A 17593-nucleotide genomic window follows, 5' to 3' on the forward strand; every position below is an offset into this window, starting at 1 on the left:
TTTGCATAGAATTGTGCATAGAAAACAGTCGAAACACTTGCATCCCATATATGTAATGGGGCATGGCATGTCGCCCCTCTGCCCCCGCCCCAGTTAACGTGCAACATGGTGTACAAATTAAAAATGTGCCAGCGGCGTGACAAAACTCTAAATACAACAGGAACTGCAAACGAGCAGAGCAGAACTAAGAACTGAGAGTTTGTTAAATTAAACCTGAGCAATCTGACAGAACGTCTGTCATATTCACAAGTTCCTGCACGCTTTTAATTTGTTTTCAAATATTGCAAATATTTATAGCCTGTAAATGGTTGACGGTAGCTTTAAGTATGAAAGCTTTCTATTAAACACTTTGACGAGCTTAAGCATGCCGTAAGCTGCTTTGTATCAGTTTTATTAAATATATTATAAGTTTCTATTTACAGATGAATAATTTAAATAAAATTGAGACACGGCTTCACAGCTATAATTAAAAAGAATAAAGCTTCAAGTGAGCTTTACTATCTAATCTAATAGAAAAATCTAAACAAAGCTTCTTTATTGTATTGATTAAATATTTTTATTAAATAGTTTACTAGCTTGTACAAAGTCATACTTGAAATATAGCCAAAAGCTTTGGACTAACCCGATTAAGCTCACTTAACGCTTAAACTTGTCTACGTTTTCAACGATTGACTTACATTTTTATCTAATTTTTATTAATATATTTCTCACTTTCAGCTTCCCAAAAACCCCTTTCACTCTTTTTTCGACCGATGCAAGCTTTAAGGTATTACCTAAATATAAAAAAGCTCAATTAAAGCTCTTTTCGTTCTGTACGATCGCCGTATATTTACGTCTCATTCTAATTATTTTATTTATTACGCTCAGCTGCCTTCCTTTAAAAATTAAAACTTAAATATTTATTTTGTTATGTTATGGACAGTACATTTGCATAAACCGAATGCTGCGATGTTTATTGTAATAGCAGGGCTCACTTAAAGCGTAGAGCTTTAAACCTTTGTCCAAATCCAATTCACTTCATTTAAAGGGTTTTTCGCTCTTTATGACTGGCCCTTAGTTTCGACTCAGTTTAGTTATTCTATTTCGCACTTTAAGTTTCCCTTAAGCCCTCTCTAAAAAGTAAACTTAAAGAATATCTTAATTTTATTCAGTCGGAATACTTTCAATAACAAAACGATTGCGAACTTTATTGTAACAGATTGAAACAACAAAGCTCATTTTTGTACATTGCGTTTACCTTTTGCTTTTGTTTTAACAAAATTTGGCATTTATAACGCTTTCTTTTCTTGGAATTTAAATTTACTTAAACTTTCCGAAAAACACATAAAAAGATTAAAAGCTTGTCATGTATATTTAATAGCTGCTAAAAGCGCTGCAAGCTTAAATACGTACTCCGAAAATAAATAAAGTTATATAAAAATATTCTACCATATAATATATTTAATGTTTTCCATGCACATTCGCTCTATGTACTTATATATACCATATATTCAGTATATATATATATATATATAATACGTAAGCACTTTCAAGCAACGACGCACAGGCTACTTATACGCAATGCAAAATTTATAGCCCTGCTTAGAGTTTCGAGTGGCAAGCAATAGACAGGACTCAGCAGGCGAGGCAACAGCCAGTTGCTGGCCCCAAGCAGCCATATATTATAACTGTACACATAGTATATTTAGTATATATAAGTATATTTAAATTTAAATGCAAATCAAGTCAGAGTCATGCAACATGAAACATGCCACAGGCGGCAAATCTCCACTTGCCATGTCTCAACCAGGCAAACGAAAAATAAAAAATAAAAACTGAAGCTTAAAGAAATTGCCAGTTGAACACTTCATTAGTGGCTTGTGGCAATTGGCGCGTATCGTGGAATTTATTTGCCACTGTCAGCTGCCTGACATTTTCCATTTAATTGTGCGCTGTTACGTGTGCAAAGCCAAGGAAAACGCGAAGCCAAAAGTTTTCCGGCTCTGCCGTGACACAAAAATCAATAAGCGATGCCGCGCTCGCAATTAATGTGCCACAATTCGAGAGACATGTATGAAAAAAAAAAAAGCAAATAAAATGAAATAAGCTCTTGAATTGCAGAGCTCGAAAAGTTTTGCAGTTGCCAACAATGCGATAAATTTGCAAGGATTGAGTTCTAAAATGAAACTACATTTGCAGTTAAGCCCGCCAGCCTGTTAAATGTCCGGGCAAAAGTTGCATCAGTTGCCAACGCTGAAATGTATGCTACGAAAAAAATAGAAGCCAAGCCAAGCCAGTGGCAATAAAGGGCACTAAGCTGGCAGAATGACCAGCAAAATGCGTGCATAACTGGGCCAAACTGCAGCACAGCAGCACTGCAGCCATGCGTATCTGTATCTGTGCGTATCTGTATCTGTTTAACTTGTGCTAAGCCCTCAAGTTAATTGAAATGCAGCCGTGCGCTTTGTTAAATCTCAAATGATAAACACTGCCATCGGCCATAGATCAAAGTACAAAGCAGCGGGGAGGCGTGGGGCTGACATGCGGCTTTTGCTCAGCAATCGCTTTGTGGGCTGCCACGCAGCGTTGCATTGTTTGCAATTAAGTTTTCTGACAGCAAAGGCGCTCGCAACATATGGCAACGCTTAATCAACAGCACAATGGCTGCCGGAAATGTGCTGCCACTGGCTGTGTCGCCTATGTCTGTGTCGCTGACAAGACGCCACTTGTGCCACAAAGCTGTTTGCTGCATATCTCTGCGCCTCTCAGATACAAGATACTTTTACTCGTATGTGGTATATATGGGTCGTGGCGCACTCAAGCGCAAATCCCATTGAATTTATTTAATTTATAGTTCCTCCTGCTTATGTTAATTCCGGTTAATGCCATTCAACAGTTTTATGGCAAATTTATGCAGCAGCACTATGAAATATTGCAAAAGCCACAGACAGGACGCGAAGATTGAGGCACTTTAAAGTACCCACATTAATCTCTATAAACTCGAAAGCGATTTAAGTAAATTGACTGTGAGGCGTCCAAATGTCACTCAAAACGAATCCAACCAAATTGCCAACTTAAAAACAGAAATATAACCAGACTCTACTATATATCTGAATGCTCTATGTAAAGTATATGTATGTGTTTGTGTGAGAGTGTGGCAGTATTCACTGCACTCATCAATTAATTGAAGGCATTTCAATGCACATGCAGCACCAATGCTGACAATAAGTGCCATCAGCTTTGCTAATGATTCACAACAAGGCAATATACAACTTCGAATTCAATGCTCAACTTAAAGATACCCTATAAGCTTGTTACAATATAAGATTTATTGAAACTACCAAATTCTTAAAGTTCCTGGGCGATAGATAGTTTAGACTAGATACTAGACTAGTCTGGGAGATATATAGAACATGTAAGACTAACTACTGTTCTGTCTATATTTTACATTTATGCAGAAACGGATCTAGACTACTAAAGATCCTGAAGAACGCGACTTGGTCTAGCAAAAAATATTGAATATATCTGGCTAAATATTGTTCTAGCTATATACAAAATTGATAGCGACACGTATGACACGTGCTTCATTTGCACATCCTGATGATACCCTTATTGATAATTTCCTGTTTGGAGGGTAACAGAACACAACAAACAGTGCACAGAAGAAGAAGAAGAAGAAGAGCAGCGACAAATGCGATTTAAGCTGCTGCAGCGAGGAGATATACGAGAGTCTGTCAAGTAAAAGTGGAACAACATCAGCTCCAATGGCAGCAGAAACAATGGCAGTCATTATCAATAATGGAAAGGGAATGGGAATGGGAATGGGGAATGGGCGCCTCTGGCAGCAGGCATGGACAATAAGAAGACTAAGGGGCGTATGCGCAATGTAATCCACTTAGTTAATGCTGAAAGTGGCAGTTGGCAGCCCAAGTTGACGAATTACAAGTTTCACTTACCTTTTAGCGGAATTACAGCAATTATCAGGTTCACATTCATTCCTCAAGGAGCACATATTGAAGCTGCAAGTACAACAAAAGAAAGAAGCAGAAAATCAGTTAGAATATGTTCTACTTATCTGACATTGATATGCGTGCAAAAGCAAGCGGAAGCAACATCTATTTAGCAGCAGAAATGACTGACAACAGTCACAAGCTCAAATTGCTTTCACAAGCGTGTAACCACCAATTAGTGGCAGGCAGCAGTTTCTTATGAGATCTGCAGACGGCGATTTGATGCAAGATAAACAAATACTTCGGAGCAAATTTTACAACTATTGCCATAAGCTACAAAAAATTAACAAAAAAACAAAAAAATACAATATACAAGCCACAAAACCTGCTGCAAAATTTCAACTTTCATGTCGTGTGTCAAAGGCTTAGCTGGAAAATTAACTTTTGGCAGATCCACAACAGCCAAACACATTTGAACATTAAACTAACACAAATGGTTGACTAGCAGATGCCCTGTGCTTGATGTATAATATCTTTAAAGGCTGCATTTAAAATTGTTTTAAATTTTACTTAGATACGAGGCGTAGGCGCAGGCAAGATCAAAAGGTTATTTCGCATAAAAAATGGATTTACTTTGGAGAAAGTTGGGCTGAAATTGATGGGCTGGCATATATTTTTGTGATGTGCGCCACTTAAAATTCCAAGAAATCTAATATACCCCTTAGTTGTTATTGGGTAAGGGGTAGGACTTGATTACACAAAAACTTGCTAGCATAAATAAGGGCACAGCTGGCATATGAATTGCTAAAACAGTAAAGATAGCAACCGCATTTGGCAACTTTATGTGTGTGTGTGTGGGTGTGCGTCAGAGTCATAAGTTACATCTTGCATACTTTTGTGAGCAGATCCAAGGCAACACAAACTCTTTCAGTCGTTATTAATGTGAGTGGCTGCTACTTAAGTGTGTGTGTGATGTGAGTGTATAATGTATGTGTGTGATGTGAGTGTAATATGTTTGTGTGTGTGTGTGTGTGTGTATCTGTCTGTCGAGTGTAAAGTGTAGACCAGTTGGCAGCTGGAAGTGCAACTGCTGCTGCTGCTGGTAATCAGCATTGACAGTTGTTGAAACTTCGTCAAGCTAATGTCGAGCTGTTTATGATAGCTATTCAGCTGCTCCTTTCCCCCTCCTGCCCCCGCCTGCTCCTCATTTCAGTTACACTTGCAACTAGTTGAAGCTACAGAGTCAAAATTAAGGTGTGGCAAGAGCAGCTTAAATTTGTTTTATGCGGCTCAACGCAGCGCGCAAGCAATCAGCATTAAGCAGGGCGCTGACAGCAGCTTAATCAGCATTAAGTGCAGGGAAAGAGAGACGCAGAGATAGAGAGAGAGAGGGAGCGAGAGACGCGTTCAAAAAGGATAAAGGATATACATAAGTAGACTAGCTGTAGGGGATGTATGCAATAACGAAACCCGTAGGCAGCCGAATGGATTTTTATTGTTCGCCGCAACTCTTGAGTCGAAACAAATTGCAAAAGTAAATAAAACAAAAGGCGCGGCAACAGGCTGCCAACGGCAGGACACAAAAGGCGGCAGGATGCGCGGGGAGGGGGGGGTGGGGGGTGGGGAAAGGTGTCTTTGCTGGAACGTGGCAAAACGTCCACAAAGGACATAATGAATACGCTTAACTTTTAAGTCACGCTGCGAGATAACTTTCCCAGGAATAATGGCGCGAATAATGATGCTGACAAACAGCAGCAGCAGCAGCAGCAACAACAAGGACAACACAAGGATTCAAGACAAAAGGCAGGCCACACAGTGCCATAGATACGCGAATACTGAATATAAAGCAGCCTCAGCTCTGTGCGTGGGTGTGTGTGCATGTGTGTGTGTGTGTGTGTGTGGGTGTGGGTGTGTGCGTGCGTGAGTGGGAGTTGCCATTAATGTAAATGCGACTCATTAAAGTGTCAATATGACTTTCGATGCGACGCAATGTGGCATGTTGTGAGTTGCCCACACACAAAAAGCAGCCAGCGCAACTTCAATCAATATGAAAAATGGAAAGAACGAAAAAAATGAGAAAAAACAAAATGGGAAAAAAGTACACTCGGGCTGCTGGATATTAAATACGCCTGCAGACATATGTCAGTCAATTATGCTGATCCTAGCCATACAGCAGTGTGTTTTGCACCCGAACTCAACTGTTGAGCAAGGGATTCGATAAAAGATATATCATATAGTCTAGTCTGATGTTTATAATCTTAGTTGACATTTATAATTTCGATAAAGATGGCAGAAATCGAAATGTTACTCAAACAATTCCAGAAAATATTAGCTGCAAGTATAGTCATCGCCTAGAATTAAGAACGTAATAGAATGTTTTGTTTACGCGTTTGGTTGGGTTTCTTTATGATATTTTAAAGACCAACAAACGAGTCTAATGCAGGCGCCCAATACATATAACATATCTAATAACTGCCTTTGGTATTAAAATATTCCACGTGTCAAGTTTCATCAATAAGCCTCACAAATTGAAAGACGTGCGAAAGCACATGGCTTCAGTTGCTCAAAAGAATTTATGTAAAATAAATTAAATTAATTTGATCAGTAATATTCGTCTCTTTTCTCTAATTTTGTGGCACAATTACCTCAGGAGCGGGTATTGAAAATGACGTAGCCAAAGAATTCGTGGTCAAGGGGCGACAGCAAAGGGTGCGCTGGCCGGGAATGCTTGTGTCCGAAAAACTCATTTAAGGGTTACGCGCTGTTCCAGCAAATGAGTCATCATTGGGCAAATACGCACAGCAACCAATCACACACAAAGCAAACAAACACACACACACACACACATGCACACACACGTACACATTGGCAGGCAAAGCAATGTCAACGCCCAACCATTTGTGCGTGAGTGTGTGTGTGTCAAATTTATTCGCGTTTTGTGTTTTTGGCAAATGCAATCATTTTGTTACGTGGTTTCATTCTATGTACGGCAACCCCACACAAACCCCGTCACACCCACACATGCACATCAGCCCTGAGCCAATAACATGCAAAAAGTTCGTTTATAGATGCCACAGACACATGCACATACACACACATATGTATAAAAGCATGCGCTTGCACCGTGCAACGTGGCGTATGTGTAACGTGTGTGCAAATATTGTCTCAATTTGGCGCTGGCTCCACACTTGGCTGGTTGGTTTTGGCCAAATTGAGTCGTCGCAGCTTATGCAGATGCTGCAACCAACCGCTGCCTCACCACACACGCCCATCGCCTTCACCCCTCGCCCGCCTCTCGCTTACATTCCTTGAGCTTCAATGTGAAAATAAACAATTTGTATGCGAATTTTGCCTTTGCCATGCAACAGCAGCCCATGAATATGAAAATTTTCCAGTTTCTGCAATTTCAGCTTGAACTCGCCAGAGTTGTCAGCCAGTTGTCGATAGACACTGCAATCCCCACAGCACACACCCACCCACTGCCATCTCTGATGTGCCCCCTCCCCCTCACCCTCCCCGCTCTCCTACCCGTTAAAGTCTTTGTTTCTGTTTAGACTCAACAAACTGCTAGAAAATTGAATGCAAAATATGACGATGTTCGATTTAGAGATTTTCTATAAGCAGCTGCACACATAATCCTTCTTTCCCCCTCAACCGTTTAACACCCTGCCCCTGGCCCGTGCTCCTGCCACGCGCTATAGCTATTGCAGTTTTGGAGCAAATATAAATATTTGGCTAACCGAAATACGTCGGAGCAGCACATCAAGCAGAAATTAAGCGCTCATGCAAATTGCGTAGACGCTTTCTGGCTCTGAAACTCCGTTTCCGTTTCCGTTCCCGTTCCCGTTGCCATTGCGCTCCTTATCATAACCATAACTGACTGAATATAACCGAAAACTGTAAATCTGCAATAAGCTGCTTTTCACCAAAAACAACAACAACATCGACAATAACATAAAAGGAGCAGGACATTCATGTAGATATTTTCACAAGAATAACATGCGTTGCATTTGAAATTTTGCGCTTGTAAATGAAAAGCTGAAAGCATATTTAACGCAGCTGCTTTGGCAAGTGGAAAATTCATTTTCCATTGAGACAATAACAACAAAGCGGAATAATGCATTCCATAAAATAATATTCGAGACAATTGCAAAGCTAAAGCTAAAATTGTTGCCTTTGTATAGGTTGGAATTATGGAAAAACTATATAGAATGAATATAGTCAGAATGCTACACGCCGAGATACCCTTTAACTAATAGGTCCAAGGCATGCCAGCACTCATCGCTTTTCTATCAAGTTCCTATCTTCCATTAGACTTCGCCAGATAAGAGTCTGTGACGTCTGGAACATACACTTGAGATTTGTGCTTTTTTTCCCTCTCTGCTTCCTACCATAATTTAACCCACTTATATATATTTATATATATATATATATATTTATTATAAGGTTCTCGTCTTTTTTTCTGTCAACACGCTCAACCTGTGTAAGCTCCCTTTTAAGCCAAATTTTAATGGGTAGAGGCATAAAAATATTATGCACAAGTTCTTTAGAAATGAGCTTAAGCATATCCGGACTTCGTTAGGGGTAGCCACAAGCATGTTATTAATGCCAAATACATTACCCACAATATATTTAAGTAAGCATAAGAGGGCGCAATTTTGCATTTAATTAATGCACTGAGCATTTGTCCTCTGCATGTTCAAGTTGAACTCTTTGTGCGCTTTTCCACATGCCACGCAGAGCACAATCCACTTCAGACATAATCACCGAAGAGCCTGGGAGAAGGTGGATATATGTATACAACAGGAGACGAGCTGTTCCTGCCCGACGCATGGCTGTCAAAGCGCTCTGAGCGAATGTGGCGCATTTGTATTAATGGCAGAGCCATTGAGCAGGAGCAGCCAACTCCCAGACTCAAGCGCAAAGAGGCACAGGTAGCCGCTCCAGCTTCAGCTCCAGGTCCGACTGCAGCTACAGCTCAGCTATTTGGCTGCCTTTTGGCATTTGAAGTGCATGGCAATGTGCAAGCGAATGCTTTTGAATCAACTCATTCAGAGAGCCGACAAGAGTCGCAGAGCTCAACCCCCATCCATCCACCATCCCGCCTTCCCCAGTTCGTATAACTCTTATATGTGCAACAGCAGCAACTGAATAACTGAATCTGTTCATTGAGTGCATCGGGCTTTTGCATTTATTTAGCAATTACACAACTCGTGTATGAACTGCAGTTATACGTAGCACGTGGGTTGGTCAATAAATGGGAAACAACCTTAGAGTTGAGAGAGTTAAGAAAAGGTAATCTTATAAACCGACACAAAAAAGACTTAAAAAAAAAGCAGTGTAGATGATATAGTTATAAATAAATCAAGTAAGCTTTCAAGAATACGACACAAGAAGGAGTACTTAAGACTAGTGTAGAGGTAATAATAACAATAATAAATAAATAAGACGAATGCTGTAAAGGGTTTATTTTGGCAACGTTTACGAAACCGACACAAAGGGGCATTGAAAAGTGTTCTCTTCAGAGAGCAAGTGCTTGAGAGAGTGAGATAAGGTCCTAGAGTCATTTAGTTAGTCGTGTTAAATTATGATGCAAACGGATTAAGATCAGAGTCCGAATGGCTTTGAACATTTTACTTGAGCTCGATTAAGTGCACTATCACGTCTTTAATGGTAAATTCTACAAAGAAAATTGTAGTTCCTTTAAAAATGTCGCTTATACTTCTTTTAGTTTTATCTTTAATTATGTTCAAGCTCAGTCTCGGCTTTCCTGAGAACTTTATAATCCACCCGTGCTAGCTTGAATGCAACTGCAACATTTTAAAAATCCTTTGTAGAGGTTAAAGCAGTTAAAAGTTGGATACCAGCCAATTAATGGCCTCAGTAGCCGCAGTTCCAGCGGTTTGAACCAACTTGAGCGCCAAATTGCAGCACAATTCCAGCTATAATAATAATTTAAATAATAATATTATTATACCTAATATAATCTACTTAAAGTGAGCCAAATTTATGATGATATTTATTAGTGGCCAGCACTTTTTTGGCCAATTAGACGCGTCACAGCTGGACAATTTTTGGGCAAACAGCAAAGCAAAGCTGCAAAGCTCTAAAACTGAAAGACGGAAAAAAACTGGAAACTAAAAATGCAGCAGACCATGCAAAAGTGGGACACAAAAAAACCAAAAAAACAATAAAAAAAAAATTGTTAAATTATGTCAAGCTGGCGCAAAAATATAACTGATTTTGAATTTAAAGTGTTCTTGATATGAATTAATTTGTGTTCTAGGAGGATTTGTTTATTCATCAACAATAGATCTATAGTAAAGCACGCTCGAGATCTTTTACTTAAGTTAATGTTTAAATAAATAATAATAATCATATATATATTTTCTATGTAAGTCCTTAGTATATATAAAAGCATATTTTACATATAACTTTCGAATTTTACGTAAATATTTCCTTACAAAAATCAGTTTATCAAAACATGTTCATAAGATCGAAGATCTTAAGGAAATGTTAGATCATAAATTGAATTATTTTCAGAGAACTTTTCAGACACACGATTTACCTCTTAATAGATCTCGTTTAAGAGATGGCAGCAGTATCTCTTAGCAGTATGCAGGGTATTCAAAGGTCGGCCAGCCATAGACTTGTGCTTTGTGGCATTGGCAAGTTGTCAATTAGCAGCACAGCAGCAAATGAATATAATTAAGAGGGTAGCTGGCAGCAGTGCGGGGCATCGGAGGGAGGAGGACTGGGCGGTCTTAAGAGCGTGTCCATGACCGGGCACTTAAAATGCATGACACACAAATGATGTAAAGGTGTGCAGAAAGTGCACAAAACTTTTACCAGCAAGAAGTTGGCTGCTGCCAACTTTGGCAACAGATTCGCTTTGATGCCGTTTCAAATGAATGGAGAACAGATACAACAACAACAACAACAACAACAACTACTACTACTATTACAACAAAAACAAGCCAATAACAGCGAAAATGTCCATTTCAAATGTCACAGGTCATTCCCCTACCCCCCTATCCTGTCCACATGCTGTTTCTACACAACTGCATTCGCAGTTTCTTAACTTGCACAGTTTTCTCATTTTCTCAGTTTCCCAGTTTCCCAGTTACCTGAGCGTCTTTTAGAGCACAATTTGCATGCCGTGGCAGTGACTTTTGTTTTATTTTAGCTGCTTTTCATCACGTTAAACGCCCTCGGCCCCTGCCCCCCCGCAGCGTTCATCCACTGCCCCCCTCATCAGTTTTGCATTATGAGCTGCAAAAAACACAGAGAGAGAGAGAGATCAAGAGAGAGAATGCATAATACTTTGTATACCCTTAAAGGGTATTATAATTTTCTCACAAATTGTGTAACGCATAGATGGAGCTCTTGCTGATGTTCATATAGTATATATATTCTTGATTTGGATCAAAGCCAAGTCGAGAGAGACATGTCCGACTATTCGCGATTCTCTCTAGTTCGAGGAAATATATAGATAGAAATAGGAAACCATAGATAGCTATCACTAGAAATTAAGTTCTTATAAGAAGGGCCCCTTTGTTTTCTATAACACATCAACCAAACTTGGAAATTAAGAGCTGGATCTTAATGAAAATGGAAAACCCTTACTACGTATTTTAAAATATCTTGACGAAATTCTGCATTTACGATCTTTTCTGCTCTTCTCTCAGATCTGCTAAGCCACTTTCCTTTAAGGGTATTTAATTTTCGGCGTGCCAAAGAGAGACATTCTTGCCTATTTTTTTTTCGCTTTATAGACTACTTTTTGCCTGACCATCTAAAGCTTTGGAGTTAACTGCTACCCAGTTCCCTCCCCCACTTCCTCTCTACACACCTACTTTTTTCATTGGCCAACTGTGTCAACCAGTTTGACCAGTTGGCTTGGTTAACTCTGCGCGCTCCTTTGTGGCAAACGTTGATTGCTCCTCGACTTCAGCTTCGACTTGAACGTCAATTGATTGGAATAGTTGCTCGCTTCTCTCTCCCTCTATCTCTCTCTCTTTGTCTCTCCGTCTATCTCGCTCGTTCTCTCACTTTGATAGTCAACTTTTATTTGGACTTTACCGTTTCGCGTTTCAGTTACAAATTTTGCAAATCATGCCACGAACCCAGCCAAGCCCAGCCCTGTCCAGCGTTTTCCGTTTTTCTGGCCAACTGCAGCCTCAGTTCTCGATGCTATTTATAACATTTTCTCGACTTTTGGTTTTCGATTTGTATAGCTGCGGTTGCTGCCACTTCCTCTGCTGCAACTGCAACAGAGGCAGCAAGAAGAATGCGCCCCTTGTGAACTGCGCCCAATTTATAATGTGCGCTTTGAAGGCCTTTGCCGATTGGACCGAGAGCAACAACAGACGGCGCCCAGGGAACTGGAGACCGGTGAATGTGAACGTGGAATCGCCAAAGCAATTGCACACACTCGTTTACCATTCATACCCGGCCATACGTGTGTGCTACATATAGGGTATATTACATGGTGCAGGTGAAACTCTCAGCTCATATTTACATTAATCTTAAAACTACGCACTTGATGCCAAGCACTTGCTTAAAGAATAAATTCAATTTAGCCTGTTTATAAATATGCAAAAAGTTGGCTATTTACATAAGGGGAATGTAGTGAAAGGTTTTTCGAAATTCTTCTGCACTTAGTTCTTGAGCACAAAAGTTTGTTCTGAGATACAAAACAATGACATACGATTTAACGAAGCAACCTCTATAGGGTATTACGAAATGTATATTGTGCTTCAAAGTAGATATCAGAAATTGCTGCAAGATTGCCATGGATTTAAATTGTTTATAATATCAGAAATTCTCTTAAATTTAATTACAATTTATTCACATTTTATATAATTTTCTTTTTTTTATTATCTCGACTGACTTTGGTGCAGATATTCCATAGTCGAGCCTTAGGTTTGTGTTTGTTTTATCGCTCAATGTTTACTGGACACAAACAAGACCAGCTGAAAACCAACACCAAAAATGTTTTGTGTCCAGTTTCTGCTGGCTGCCACGGCGACTTTATGCGTTATGTGCAACTGTTGTGGTTGCTGTTGCTGTGTGCTTTGCATGGCGTGAATGTTGCATGATTGGAGAGATACGGGTTTTGGGTAGCAAATGCAATCTATATGCAATACGCTCGTGACGTTCACACCCAGAAAGCAGCTTTTAAGTAATTGCATGGAACCGTTGGCTTATATAATAACAGGCGCTATTAACTCGAGCAGCTGACCAACAAAATTGTTGCTAAAAACAACTCTAATAAAAAACAAGAAGCACAACAACACTCAACAGTACTTTTTTGGACGCAACTGAAATAAATCAAGCGCAACTCAATAGAAGTGTTTGGCAGTTGGTAATTAATTTGTTGTAAATTTTGTCAAACTTTTTTTTTTTTGCAGTTTGTTTAAGTCAAAGCCAAAAGTTGGCTGTCGAAAGAGCAAACAAAACCAAATTGTTGCTTTGATTTTATGTATTCATTGCAATTTTCAGTTGGCCTGGCAGTTGGACAAATGATGCCGTCCAAAAATGTTGTTGTCAAACATTTTTAATGCAAAAACTTTTACAGCAAACTGTGCAAATAGCATGCATATATAGTATATATACTAAATGGGCATATTCTATAAAGTGCTGTGCTGTGCTGTGCTGTGAGCCTCAATCATGCCCAGTTGCACGTACGCAGCTGCATCATCAACGTGCCTCAACATGGGCGCAAATTGAGTGGCAAACAGTGTGGCACAAACAAACAGGGCACAAAAAAAAAGCAACCACAGCAAGTGAAGCATGTAAACTTTATTTAAATGTTTCAACATACCACACAGACGTCTGCGCAGTTATGACTGGAAAATGCTAGGAAAATTGCAAGAGCTCTCTAGATGGCCCTTAAAGATAGGCAATGCACCAGCCGAGCAAATACCATTCTACTGAATAACACGAATTCACAAGCAATTCCTACACCCTATAATAGTTGGCTGCCAAGGAGACCATTGCATACTATATGCACACATGTGTGAAAAGCCATTTTATATGTTAAAGATGAAAATAAAGGTTTAATTTCAGGAAATGCATATGTTTTTTCTTTCGGGGTATAGCCAAAGACATATCCCTAAACTAATGCCTTGACAGAAATGCCAGCACAGGCTACTTGCTCTTACTCTTTACAGGGTATCTCTTGCATGTGCTTTTCGCATGAGCTAATACGGCCACAAACTATACTCGAGTCTTAGCAGTAAATTTGATATAAAATGTGAAAATACCAACTCAGCTGAGTTTTCACTTTTTGCAAATTGTATTTCAAATGCTTTGCAATTTCGCCAACCACAAAAACCAAACTCAAGCGTTCAGAGTGAGGGACGTTTTTTGCGGCCGCAAAACAAATTAAAACATTTACTCACAAAATGTTGCTGTTGTTGTTGTTGTCGTTTTTATTGTGGCTATTCGAATGCAGTTAATGCCAGTTGCAACAACAGCAACTAAAATGTCAGCCACAGAAAAGCAGCCCCCTCATTAGAAGCCCCTCCTATCCAACAAAAACGACCCATTTCAATTAGAAAGTTATTTTTGCATATTTGTTGTTGTTGTCAACTGGCAGCTGTAATTAATCACATTTAATTTATCAATTGATGCCCCGCCAAATGCGCCGAGCTTAGCAAAACAATCAACAAAAAATGCCAAATATTATTAAAAAGAGCTTACGCAACATTAAAACGGATTATAAGCAGAAAGTTTGATGTGCTAATTATAAAAACTGAAGAAGTAAAAACCAAATTCAATTGCTGCAACAGTAATTAGAAATGATTAAATAATTTGTACACATTGAATTCATTTGCAGCAACAGCTGTTGAAGCAGCTTAGAGTAAGCTCTTAATATATTTATTCAATTCAATTTAAATCATTTTAAATGAGTGGGTTTATGTTGTAAGCTTTTAGGTATGCACTGATTGCAATTAACCGCACTCAAAGTTTACATTTCGACCAACAATCACTTATTTGTCCTCAATGCAAATCGAAGAAATTAAACAGATTCAGTTCTGCTTTCTAAATGATGCTCATTGTTATATTTAATTGAAAGCTCACTAAAAACTTAAAGCACTCTTAAGATACTATGATTATACGAATTTTAAGGTCTACTTTCTTGGACGTACATATTATTCCCTTTCAACTAGCTGAAAAGTATACTTTCAGCTAGTCTGAGCATATTTTTCACTTGTAGCATTGCAATTTAAGCTCCACGCAACAAGTCGATGCCAATGAAAGACATTTGAACATTGAGCACAAACTAGTAACCTGGCCATGATGAGATTCTGGCTACCAAAGCTACTTCTGGGCAGTTGGCAGCCGTTTTAACTGTTGTGAATTTGTCTGTGGTCAGTGACCCAGGCAAATGGCCAGAGCACAAACCAACATAAGAAAAAGAAATTATAAAAAACAAACATGTTTTAAGGCGCCGCCGCTTGGAGAGAAAAAAAGAAGCATTAAAGAGCGCGGCCTGCTACAATTTAATGCTCTCCACCCCTCAGGTCAAGGCGAAAGGTGTGGACGAGAGGAGAGGAGGGGGGTGGGGGGCACACACAAAAAGACATTAACCGTATATGAATATGAATGCTCGTTAATAGCAGCAGCTGCGTGAAGAACTGACTAGCCGGGGGGGGAGAGGGGCAGGTTTGCGTGTTAAATGCCATAAGAAAGATGAATAACCACAACAAGAACTAGAAGAACAAGAAACAAGAACAAGGAGAAGAAGAAGAACTATAGAACGCGCATGTAACTAAACAACTCGTGTGTGTACTACATAAGCACATACATATAATTTTCATTATTGGGCGTAATTAAGTTCACGAGAGATCGACAGGTTCGTTGTTTGAGTCTTTCGTTTTGGAAAATCTTTCTCGCTCATTATAAAAACTAAATGGATTCTAATGAAGGTGCGTTCACATCGAAATTAATTCAAATGTACTCTGTGCCAAGCTACAGGCCTACACTTGATTTATAGAAGACCATCTGGGAATTTTTGTGGATCGTGGTCATGTCTGTTGTCATAGATTTGCATGCGTGTGAAACAATGGCTCACATTTGGGTAAATTATTCAATTATGTACTCACATTTCCGCCAGTTGATATTTATCTTAATGCTGCCCAGCCTGTAAAGAGAAACAAAACGAATCGAGAAATTAACTCACAGTGAAAATCCATTAAAGCACATTTTTATAGAGCTCATAAAGCTACCCAAAGTCTTAGAAAATACCCTTTCGAATGGCTGGCTGTGTAGCTGGCTTGTTGCGTAAAATATGCCCCCGGCGGGTCATGAAATCTCACAAAACTCAACTGCATACGAAAATTTATAAAAACAATTTTGTATAAGTTTTGCATGTGAAATGCGCTCAACTCAATCAGTCAAATGCACTTTTCTGAGCAAAACTTCTCCAGCAGCAAGTGCAGTGTTTGTCAGTGTGTGCGTGTGTGTGTTTGTCTGTGTGTGTGTGTGCTTTTCAGTTTACCTAACTAACTGCTATTAAAAGCAAAGTGACAAGAAATATAACTTGTATAAACATAAATAAAACTTATTCAATTTGCAGCTGTTGCATGCTATTAAATAACAAGTAAAGATACCCTGTAAAAAGCTGTAGATTGCTGTTAATCTAGTTATTATACATATTGGTGCATGTTTATAGCAGCAATGTTTCATTTATAGGGTATATGGTCTGATAATAAGTATTAAAGAGATTTGAATAAAACTGTGTTACTGCAAGTTTTAGTTGGCGGATGGTTTTGCTGATCTTATAAACTGCGCACTTTATGTGGAAATAACAAAAGTGGCTTTCCAGCAGGTGACCCCCCCTTGATGCCCTGCACATCCGCTGCGCACACGCTAGCCATAGATAAAGACATCTTACCACCTGTGGTAATAGAAATAGAGCCAGGTTTAGCTCACCTGCTGGCAAGAAGGGCCACAGAGATCATTTATCTAAATAATACGTTTTAATCATCTGAGAAAAATGAGACACAATCCGTTTCTAATTTGTGTTATTAGACGAATTTATCTACGACTAGATATTCGTTTTCTTTAAAGACTTTCAATGTAAAAGCTAACTGGCAAGTAGCTTTAGCTGACCTCTAAGCAAAACTCTCTAAACCTCTAAGTAAAAGGCTTATGAATCATCTGATACTAGCTGCTAATTAACGACCGAATTTTTTATGATTTAATAAATCATTTTTAATTTGCAGCTTTTTCATGTTTCTATGTACGATATTCTATTTAAATATATATATAAGCAATCTACATATACAAATAATATCACAATTTGCTTAGCTAACCAACTGTAATATTATATCTTCTCAATTTCTTTGACTTATATCTATCTTATTACCGCAGAACTTTACAAAATTACTCGAGTATATTTAAATTGAGAACCAGCATATCTTAGGTGTATATGCATAGGAAAGTTTTTCCGCCAAATGCTAATTCAAAGTTTGTGCCGATTTTACATTCCGATCAAGCCTGCAATTTGCTGCTACACCTTCATATATCAAGCTCTAATTAAGCGGCCGCCGACTGACAAACTAGAAACATGGGAAGAGTCTGGTACGCTAAGACTTTAAGTGAGACAGAGGCAGGGGCAGGGGAGCGGGGATGGAGGCGAGGGCAAAACTTGG

At 39.0% G+C, this 17593-nt stretch overlaps 1 protein-coding gene across 3 annotated transcripts in view; it reads right to left on the reverse strand.

Moving 5' to 3' along the window:
• stan (Protocadherin-like wing polarity protein stan) overlaps positions 1 to 17593 on the reverse strand; it is an 83993-nt gene that overhangs the window by 33188 nt on the left and 33212 nt on the right. For all 3 annotated transcript variants that reach the window (XR_011416817.1, XM_070209550.1, XM_002050529.4), the window contains exons 3-4: positions 16043 to 16080; positions 3936 to 3998 (exon numbers count right to left, since the gene is read on the reverse strand). The gene's annotated coding sequence lies outside the window, so the exon portion shown is untranslated. The remainder of the gene's footprint in view (positions 1 to 3935; positions 3999 to 16042; positions 16081 to 17593) is intronic.

Source organism: Drosophila virilis, chromosome 5 (genome assembly GCF_030788295.1).
Source record: "Drosophila virilis strain 15010-1051.87 chromosome 5, Dvir_AGI_RSII-ME, whole genome shotgun sequence".
In the NCBI taxonomy this organism is placed as follows: Eukaryota; Metazoa; Arthropoda; class Insecta; order Diptera; family Drosophilidae; genus Drosophila; species Drosophila virilis.